This window comes from Giraffa tippelskirchi, chromosome 1 (genome assembly GCF_054371585.1).
Source record: "Giraffa tippelskirchi isolate mGirTip1 chromosome 1, T2T-mGirTip1v1.2.pri, whole genome shotgun sequence".
Taxonomy (NCBI): Eukaryota; Metazoa; Chordata; class Mammalia; order Artiodactyla; family Giraffidae; genus Giraffa; species Giraffa tippelskirchi.
The window spans coordinates 130,866,638-130,876,158 of NC_137275.1; the positions used below are offsets into that span (position 1 = coordinate 130,866,638).

General features: G+C 40.6%; 1 protein-coding gene across 5 annotated transcripts in view; it reads right to left on the minus strand.

Annotated features, from left to right (window-relative positions):
* The window catches only part of FZD3 (frizzled class receptor 3), a 108,569-nt gene extending 100,410 nt beyond the window's left edge, over positions 1-8,159 (minus strand). For all 5 annotated transcript variants that reach the window (XR_014055606.1, XM_081496217.1, XM_081496236.1 and 2 more), the window contains exon 1: positions 8,019-8,159. The gene's annotated coding sequence lies outside the window, so the exon portion shown is untranslated. The remainder of the gene's footprint in view (positions 1-8,018) is intronic.
* Between the last annotated feature and the right edge of the window lie 1,362 nt (positions 8,160-9,521).

Consider the following 9,521-nt stretch of genomic DNA (forward strand, 5'->3'; position numbering starts at 1 on the left):
GCTATAGATATACCAGAGGATCCGTAAACAGCATTTAAAGGCACTATTTCCTCCCTCAGTTGTTTATATAACATATAGTTTAATTTCCCATCTATAATGGTAGTTTTTCATTTGTTACAAGACATAATTGATCCATTTTGAAAAACTTGCATGCTGTTGTCCTAAATTTTATTTAACTATCTGCCACCCTTAATAACTTATTTAAATTTTATTATATATGTTTTAATCATTAAATGATTCAGCAGATGGTATCTGTGAAAGGTGTAAAATATAAAGAAATCAAAAGATATGGATTCAAGCCTCTTCCAACTATGTGAATCACTTAACTTCTCTGAACTCAGAATTTTCCTTTCTAAAAATTGCACTTCCCTATCAAAGACGGTGTATGAGTGAATTATAAAATAATGTACTCTATAAAAGGTAAAGCAACATCAAACTTTAGTTAGTTTTATCGCTGAATTACAGCAGATACAACGACTTACTTCTATCAACCAATACTGAACTGGCAAACAGAAGATTCTAAAAGTAGTATCAGGACATTTTCCCAACAATGCTTTATCCTTTTAGATAGTACAAAAATTTAGTACATAGATAGAGAAAACATTTGACCAACAAATGCTTCATTACACACAGTCAAGACTACAGAGAAGAGTCAACCCTAGAAAGTTACAGCATGGGATATGAATGATTTCCAGTTAGAGTTTCTAGCAAGTTTCAGAGTCTGATTTGACACTGCCTTTCCTAGGGGCTTCCCTGGTGGCTCAGACAGTAAAGAATCCACCTGCAATGCTGGCCACATGGGTTCAATCCCTGGGTTGGGAAGATTCCCTGGAGGAGGAAATGGCAACCCACTCCAGTATTCTTGCCTGGAGAATTCCATGGACAGAGGAGCCTGTCGGGCTACAGTCCATGGGGTCGCAGGAGTTGGATGCAACTTTCACTTTCACTTTTTTTCTAGGGACAAAAATATGCATCTCTTTTGGGGCTGGAAGGGTAGGTAGAGTGGAAGGCAGGTTTGGTAGAAAAAAAACATATTCTAAAACTATCATACTTCCATTTGGTTTTGTAATGATGTTAAGTCTGCTTTTCCTTTCTTTTCATTTCACAAATGTCAAATATTTCTGTTTGAAGTACACAATCTCAGTTGGGAAAACATGAGAAAGTCAGGTTCAGAAATTCCGAGAGACCCAGGTTAACAGGACAACTCAAACAGATATTAGGGCCCATGACGGCTTAGACCTTGAGAACTTGAACCGGCTTAGCTAAAGCAGAGAAAGAAACCGTCCTTTGTGCACTACCAATGACAGGGACCTCTGCATCCCAAGCTTTAATTACTGGGCAGAAAAAACTATTTGGAGAAAGTAAAGCCATGGCTGAATCTTCCCAATTTCTCCCCCAAGCATACGGTCTTGAGTAGAAGAAGGGAAAAGGAAAGTCTACAACCTTAGGAATTAGGAACACCAAAGTTACAAGCAACCTCTGCCCCAATCGTCTAATCTCTCTAATACTGAAATCTCTAAATCAGAAATATTTGTTAAAGCTTCTTGGCCTGCCATATTTTTTCCTCCTTCAAGCTGGGCCCAGAAATGTGATGTCTGGCTATGGAAAAGTGATATTAAACACAGTCATGTATATTTAAGCTTAATTACCATGCAGCACGATAACAATTATGCATATCATTAAATGTGTCAAATAAGCCCTGAAAGCTTTATTTGGCTACAGTATCAAAACATCCATATAAGTTCCATTTTTGTAGTTTGCTGCTTATGCAGCATGTTCATCTGCTTGCAACTTAAAAAAAAAATTAAAGGGAACATTGCTGCCTACTGAATATGTATGTAACAATGAGAATTTCAAAAATTTCATTTAGACTATTTTTCAAGCAGTATGGGTTCCAAATTTATGGTTCAAAGAAGATTACCATTTACAACTTGAGGAAGAAACAAAGTAATATTGAGTTTTTTAAACTAGATGAGAAATCCCCTTATACTTCTGTCTACTCTATTTTACTTGTTTTTCTCTCAATTATTCCTTTTGCCTCATTTACAAACAACGCTTCTCACAGACTTACAAAAGTGCTTTCCTTTATGTACTTTGACATTCAAATTTCCATGTATCAAAACATTTTTGTAAAACTATTATGTTAGACTGGGGTAGAATAAAACATTAAGACTGTAGTTTATGATTATTAAGATAAATAAGAAAAAACAGTAGAATGCCAAAAATAGGAACAGTAAAAATATTAAGGAATTTATATTTCTTCCAAATCAGAGGTTCCTTAATTTTAATATGCAGCAGATTCATAGAAACCCCAAAGGTCTAAGAAATCCGAACCTCTGGAAAATGAATGATATACATGCATTCTAAGGATTATCTCAGTACTGTTACAAGTGATCTGTTAAGTCATATTTTGAGAAATGCTATCCTAAAATAGAATAATTTAAAACAGTTCAGGATATTTGCACATAATTATGTGCTTAGGAAAAGTAACATATAAAATGAATTTTTTTAAAAGCAGATAAAGAATACTACTTTAATAGAAAAATGGAAAAAGGACATAAATTTACAAAAGAAATACAAATGGCCAACAAACGTATGAAAAGATATTCAACTTTACTAATAAAAACATACAAACATGATATATAACATTTTTGCCAATCAGATGAGCAAAGTAAGAGTAACAGAACACAGAATAGGAGAGGGTGCAGAAAAAAGAAGATATTCAACATTCCAACACTTGGAAATACTTTTTTTTGGCTGTCCCACACAGCTTGCAGAATCTTAGTTCCCCAACCAGGGACTGAAGCCAGGCCAGGGCAGTGAAGTGTCTAACCACTAGACCGCCAAGAAATTCTCCATTTTCAAATACTACTGGAGGAAAAGCAAACTAGTTGGTATTTCAAAAAAATAGCTATGGACATCAAAAGCCCTTAAAATGTATATAATTTGATTCAGCAAACCTATACTACAATTTATTCTAAGAAAGTAAACACAAGTACACATGATGTATAACTGAAATGTCAGTACAACATTGTTTATAAAATAAAAACCCAGAGACAATCTGAAAGTCTACCAGTAAGGAATTGGTTAAACTAGGGTACAACCAACACATAACACACTCACTAAAAATGGTGAGCAGGATCTGTATATACTGACTTGAAAAGACAGTAACAATACAATAAGTGAAAAATAAAATTTCAAATGGTTTACAAAACAGCATATAGTCTCCCACTTTTGTCAAAAATATACACACATAGAACAGAATAAAACTATCTGAATATTTTAGAAATACAATATTATAGGGACTTTCCTGGAATCCAGTGATTAGGACTCCACACTTCTACTTCAGGGAGCTCAAGTTTGATCCCTGGTCAGGGAATTAAGGTCCCACAAGCTGCACAGCGTGGTCAAAAAACAAAAACAAAACAAAAAAATAGCAAAGTATTATAAATGCTGAAATATTATTTTAAAATCTGTCATATGTTACTTGTGTATGGGAAAATTAAGTCTGCTAAATCTATAAATATGTGCTGACAATAATACTAGTTGAATCAGTGATTTACTGGCTGTTGATTAAGTAACAAGCCAAGGGACACAAAAATGCCCTACTACAGGTAGCAAGAAAAGCAAAAAAATGATGATAAACTTAGAATGGGTCAAAAATTGATTTTCAATACTGAAAAAAAAATCAGATCACCTCTCAGCTGAATCAAATATTATACACAGTTAAAAAAAAACTTTTGATATATATTCTAAATTCAATAACATAATGAAATACCTGCTTCTAATCAGGATCACGTGAGTATGGATAACAACAGTCATTTTTCCTAAGAGAACCATCCTTGAAGAAGCTGTAAGTTTCAGACAGCAGGACACAGAGAAGATTCAGGAAACCAAGAAATACTGACGAAATACAGCAACTGATTACATAAAAGTATCTTTGCATTCTTTTTGATATTATATTTTTTACTATAGGAATCTGCAGAATCTCAGCTGAATAAAGGGAATTGCTGGATTAACTAGAGGGAACAGTTTCAGGCGCCAAGGACCAGTAAAAAATGAGGGGTCTGGCCACAGTTTTTCATGCCCTAACCCTGAGAAAAGAGACATTCACTTCTTTACAGAGCAACATAAGATAATGTGGAAAATTTCAGATTAAGTGACCTGATGATTATTTCATCAGAAAACGAAAAGGACTAGATACATTCAACCCTACACTTTAATTTTTGTCAATGTGTAACATTAGGAATCTGATATTCCTCAATTTACCAGTTTTCTTTTGATGATAAAAAGTAAAAGCCCCTAAAATAAGTTGAGTATTTTGTCCTGAAGAACAGCAATAAAGGGGATGCAATCTTGGAAGACTGTCTTCAGAGGCTGGCTACAAAGCCAGACCCAAAGAACTCAGGTGGGAAAAGCAGGAGATGGCAACTGTGAAGAGGAAAGAAAGCAGGCTGAATCCCAGAAGAGACAATGACAAAAGTGGGCCCTGGGGGCTTGTCAGCAGGGCTCTGCAACAAAAGATGTTAGCAAGTCTATTCCAATTCACACTTTCTGTACAGAAAGTGATTCCTTTCATCTTTCTCAGCTTAGATTTACTTTTCTTGACACACTATAAATGTACATAACATTTTGCGTTTCCAGTTCAGAAATTAAAGGTTGCCTCACACACACTGGCTACAGTGGGAACAGGAGGATATTCTTTTGTCTTCTTTCAGAGTTTTCCAAGACTGCTTTATAAGGATTAGCAATCACCACCTCTGAAGTTTCTTCTCTCAAGGAAATTACCGTCTTGTTAGAGAGCAAAGTACACACTGAGAGCTCATCGCTGCTCAAAGTGCTCGATTCCTTTTCCTATAACTCACATGGGTTTTGGCCTTTTGTTTTCCATATCTTATTTAAAAAATAAATACATTCTCAGGATACTGTTTTCTGGTTGCTGAAGTTTATATAGCTCCATATTTAATGCATAGAGCCTAGATTCTTACTAATCTCAAGGTGTCACTTCGCTACTTTATCTAATTTTTAAAGTCCATCTAGTCATCCACTGATTATAAATGATAATCTAATCTTCCAGTGTGCTGAGTGATGGGGCTTTAAACAAATATAGGAAAAACAAATACGTTAAAGTTCAAAATTAAAATGAATAGTAGGCATCAAAATCCAGTCCATCTTACAAATTATACATTACTTTAAAGACTAAAGAAAGCAGAAGCAGAAGATCTTTCAAAACTAAAAACAAAACTGGAAAGTTAAAAGATGGCCAGAGTCTGGACTTTAAAAAAAAAATCAGGTTGAAATTCCAGCCTGGTTTCCCTTTTCCGTTAAAATCTGTTCATAAAATGCTCTAATATCAAGCTCCTGATTTTTTTTTTCCCTTTAGCATGGTTGCATGTTTTGACTATAAAATTAGTTTAATGAGATAAACTTTGGGGACCAGGATTTTTTTTTTTAGGCCTACTAGCCTAGCTGTTTTTTCTTAAACTTCATTCGCAGTGCATTCCTTGGATCCAGCAAAACTGTTGCTAGTTCTCAGCACAACAAATTGTAACTCAAAGACAGATTCATCATTTCTGATGCAACAGTCAGTTAAAACTGCTTTCTAGTCAAGGAGGAGTTGTTCCTCTTCAAACATTCATTCCTAACTTACTGGAAATGCCACTATTAAAAACCTTCACTTCTTTTCTCAAGAGGCTGTGACCCTTCTTCTCCCAAATCTATACTGAACAATTCCTCTCATACATATTTCAAAGTCTTGCTTTTCATTTGCACTACTGTTCTTTTTGTGGGCAGCTGCAGCTTTAAACATCTCTAATACTAGAGATTTAGGAGTTAAAAAATAGTTGAGGCCAACACTGCTCTTCCCTGTGAAAGAAGGTAAAGATGCAGTAAGAACTGTTTCCTATCACATGTCTCCTGAAGAAAATAAAGTCAACAGCAGTCTAACATCAACAAACTAACACACTCAGAATAAGTTTTCAGTATGAAATCTCACAGTTTTACTAACACATACAAAATTTAAGTTGGGGAGAGAGATGTTTTTTCCTGTCAAGTGGGCAACAGAAGATGTACCGTGAGTTTAAAACCCCCTCTCTTTGCCCAATGATGACGCTCTCACAACACTGTGCTATACAAAGAAAGAATGTGCACTTTACTATTATTTTCCCCTCAAGCCTCCCTACTTCAAATATCTCAATCATGGCTGGGATCTCTCTAGAAAAATCCACTTAAATGTTCAAAGCACAAAATAAAGCTCAGAGGAATACAGTACCTAAGATGACAAAAGGAATGAAAAAACCTATAGTCCTTTCTTCTTCTATTAATAGGGCACTGGTAGATTTAGGAGAGATGTAGAGGCAGGGAATATTAGTGGATGAGGGGGGGGAAAAAAAACGGAGGAGGAAAGAGAGGTATGACGGTAGGCTTTACTAATTACCTTATTTTCCTGACAGTTTCAAAGCACTTGGGGGGGAGGGGGGTAGAGGAGGAACCTGTTATTTCACTAAATAAAAGGCAACACTGTAAGAAGAACTGCATCTCAATTATCTTTTATTTTCAGCTCTATCCTTGCAAGCCTGATCACTTAAGCTTTTACATCACTTTCCTATCTTATTACCTCTATGTTGTGGTTTGGTACTTCAAACAAACACTTTTTTTCTTCTTCTTCTGGAGGAAAAAGATGGTATTGATTTGCTTAAAAGTACGGATGGGAAAGAAAAAAAAAGTACGGATGGAAAGCATTATCTTGAGGAGTAAATGGTTCTTAATAACAGAACTACGTATTTATCTATTCCTTTGACTGTCAGCACACCATTAAAGGCTAAAAGGCGGCTCAAGAGGGAGGTAACATCCCCCAGTGTCAAGTCTTTGTTTCCTTGCTCCTGCGGTATTGGCTTTGCCAAGTAACCCAATTCCCGTAAATAAACATTACAGGTCTCTTCAAACTACTTCTATAAAATAAGATCTTGTTTGACCAACCTTATAGAGCAGTCATTTATTTCTATAGCTGCTGGTCTGCTCTGCTGCTCTGTCTGCCTACATTCAGAAGGGAACCAAAATTCAAAATTTCATTTATTCTGGGCCAAAAACCAGACCTTTTGTCCTCCTTCCTAGATGTTTTGCAACTTCAAGTTGACTCCTCTGCTAAATTAGTGGCATATGCTTTTGTTCTTTAAGAAAAAAAAAGAAAAAGCACCCTTTATTCTCTTACTGAGGAAGGCAGCTAACTCTGAAAAAGGCCTCTAGGAAGATGTTAAAATGTCTTGAAATGTTTAACAGCACCTTATTTCAGAGGCTATGAATGAACCTCCCCGCGGTACCCCAGGGCAAACACACGGAGCGTCCACGGGGGCAGAGGGGGATGTCTCGAGGAGGAATAGGTAGACTTTGCAAAACTGATGCGAGGGAGGAGAGGGTACAACTTTTAGGACTAGAAACAGGAGGCAGTCCAGATGCTGCGACGCCGCCCGGGCCCCGGGAAGCCCCGACGCGGGTCCCAGCGGCCCCCGGCGCCCCCGCACCCAGCCCTCGGTGCATTGTCCTCCCAGCCAGCGGCCGCGTCCTCCACCCACAGCCCCCAGCTACCAGGGAGCGCCACACGCCCCCGCGGCGCCGACCGAGCCCCAAGGCTGGGCCGGGGGCGGCGCGGAGGGAGCGCGGGCCACACTCGAACAGGTTGCTCGGCGCGGGCTCAGCACCGAGAGGGTTAATCCAGTCCGCGGGCATCGGTCCGCCTCAGCCCCCAGCCCCAAACTCGGGCTCCCCGGGGCCCCGGCGCCCCGCCGCCCACCCCGAGAAAGCCCCGAGACACCCCTCCACAGCGCGGCGCCCAAGGCTTTTGTTTTGGCGGCGACGAGAATAACGATCCCTGAGGAGGAGGTGCCGCGGCTGCTGGTGGCTCTTCGGCAACGGGTGAGACCGAGGAGCGGGCAGCCGCGGCGGCACCTCCTCGGTCCCCACTCCCGAGTCCTTTTCCCGCTGAGCCGGACGGGAGGGGGCCTGCACGACCCAGGGCTCACCTCACACCTCGGGGCCGGGCTCCCAGGGGGCTGCGGCGCCGGCCGGGGGCGGCCGCGGGTTCCTCAGGTAAACGGAGCCAGGGAGGACGGCCGGCGCGCGCCTCGGAGCGACCGCGAGCTTTCGCGATCGCCGGGGCGCGCGGCCCGGCGGGGGCTGGGGGGGAGCAAGCGCGGGCACGTACGGCGCAGGCGCGCTGCGCACGCTCCGCCGAGCGCTCCCATTTTGAGCCCAGCTTCTGGATACCCGTCCGCAGGTTTCCTTGTTGTTTACCTGGCGCCGAGGCTGCTGCCTGGCCTTGTCCTGCCCCCGCGGAGTCGTTCCAAGCTCTGGAAGCTTTTCTTACATGACTTCAGTCCCCTTTGCAAAGCTCTCCCTCCCTTCCCTGCTGAGACAGTGCAGCGACTCTCATCACTCAAGCCTGGAACGCTGTTATTGCAAGACCACCGAACCTGTTTCGAGAACCAGCGTGCCCCCTGGGGACCTGGGGATTGGAGATGGTTAAGAGGCGGATGCTGAGGGTGGTACTGGGTGCAGATGGAGGTAGTCAACTTAAATATTGCAGAGCTCCAGGCTGAAGCAGCAGATACCCTCTTTACCAACACCCACTTTAGTGAGCAGGTGGGGCTTGAGGTTATTGGTGGCATTCCCCATCTTCTATTCTTTGGAAATGTTTCTTCTCTCTTTTTCTTCATAAGTGATTTTATTTTATTTTTTTCTACATAAGCCATTTCAGAACTTAAAGATTCCTTAGAAATCATCTAAACCTAACCTCTCATTATTCAGACGCGGAAAAGAACGTCCCAGAAAGGTTAAAAAGACTTAACCAAAGCCAGGCAGCGTTTTAAGGGCTGAGTCTGGATTCATTCATTCCAAGCCAAAGCTGTCACCTTTGCCTCCATCGTTTGACCTACCTTCCTTTCTCTTCCTTTTCCTCCCTTTTCAACCTAGACTTCACAGGCATCATTTTGTTCTGTGGTAGCACAAAGAACTTAAAGAAATACTTTGATCTTGTAGCATAGTATGACTATACTTAATTATTCAACTGTACGCTTGGTTAAGATGGTGTATTTGAACGTAATCTTCTGTCTGAATCTTCTCCACCCCATGTTAGGAGACTGACCAAAAACAGCTATATAATCTGTGGTTTGTCCAAACCCTTGGGACACATCTCTGTGGCATCTTTAATTATAGACAACTATTTTATACAAAGAAAAGTGGAAGTGTTAGTCCCTCAGTTCTGTCCGACTCTACGATCCAGTGGACTGTAGCCCACCAGGCTCCTCTGTCCTTGGACTTCTCCAGGCAAGAATATTGGAGTGGCTTGCCATTCCCTTCTCCAGGGGATCTTCCCGACCCAGGGATGGAACCTAGGTCTCCTGCGTTGCAGGCAGATTCTTTACTGTTTGAGCCACCAGCGAAACAATCTTTTTTAAAGGTGCTCCCTAAATGATAATAAATACTGAGCTTAGACAGTCATAAATATAGTTTAACATCAGAAGATG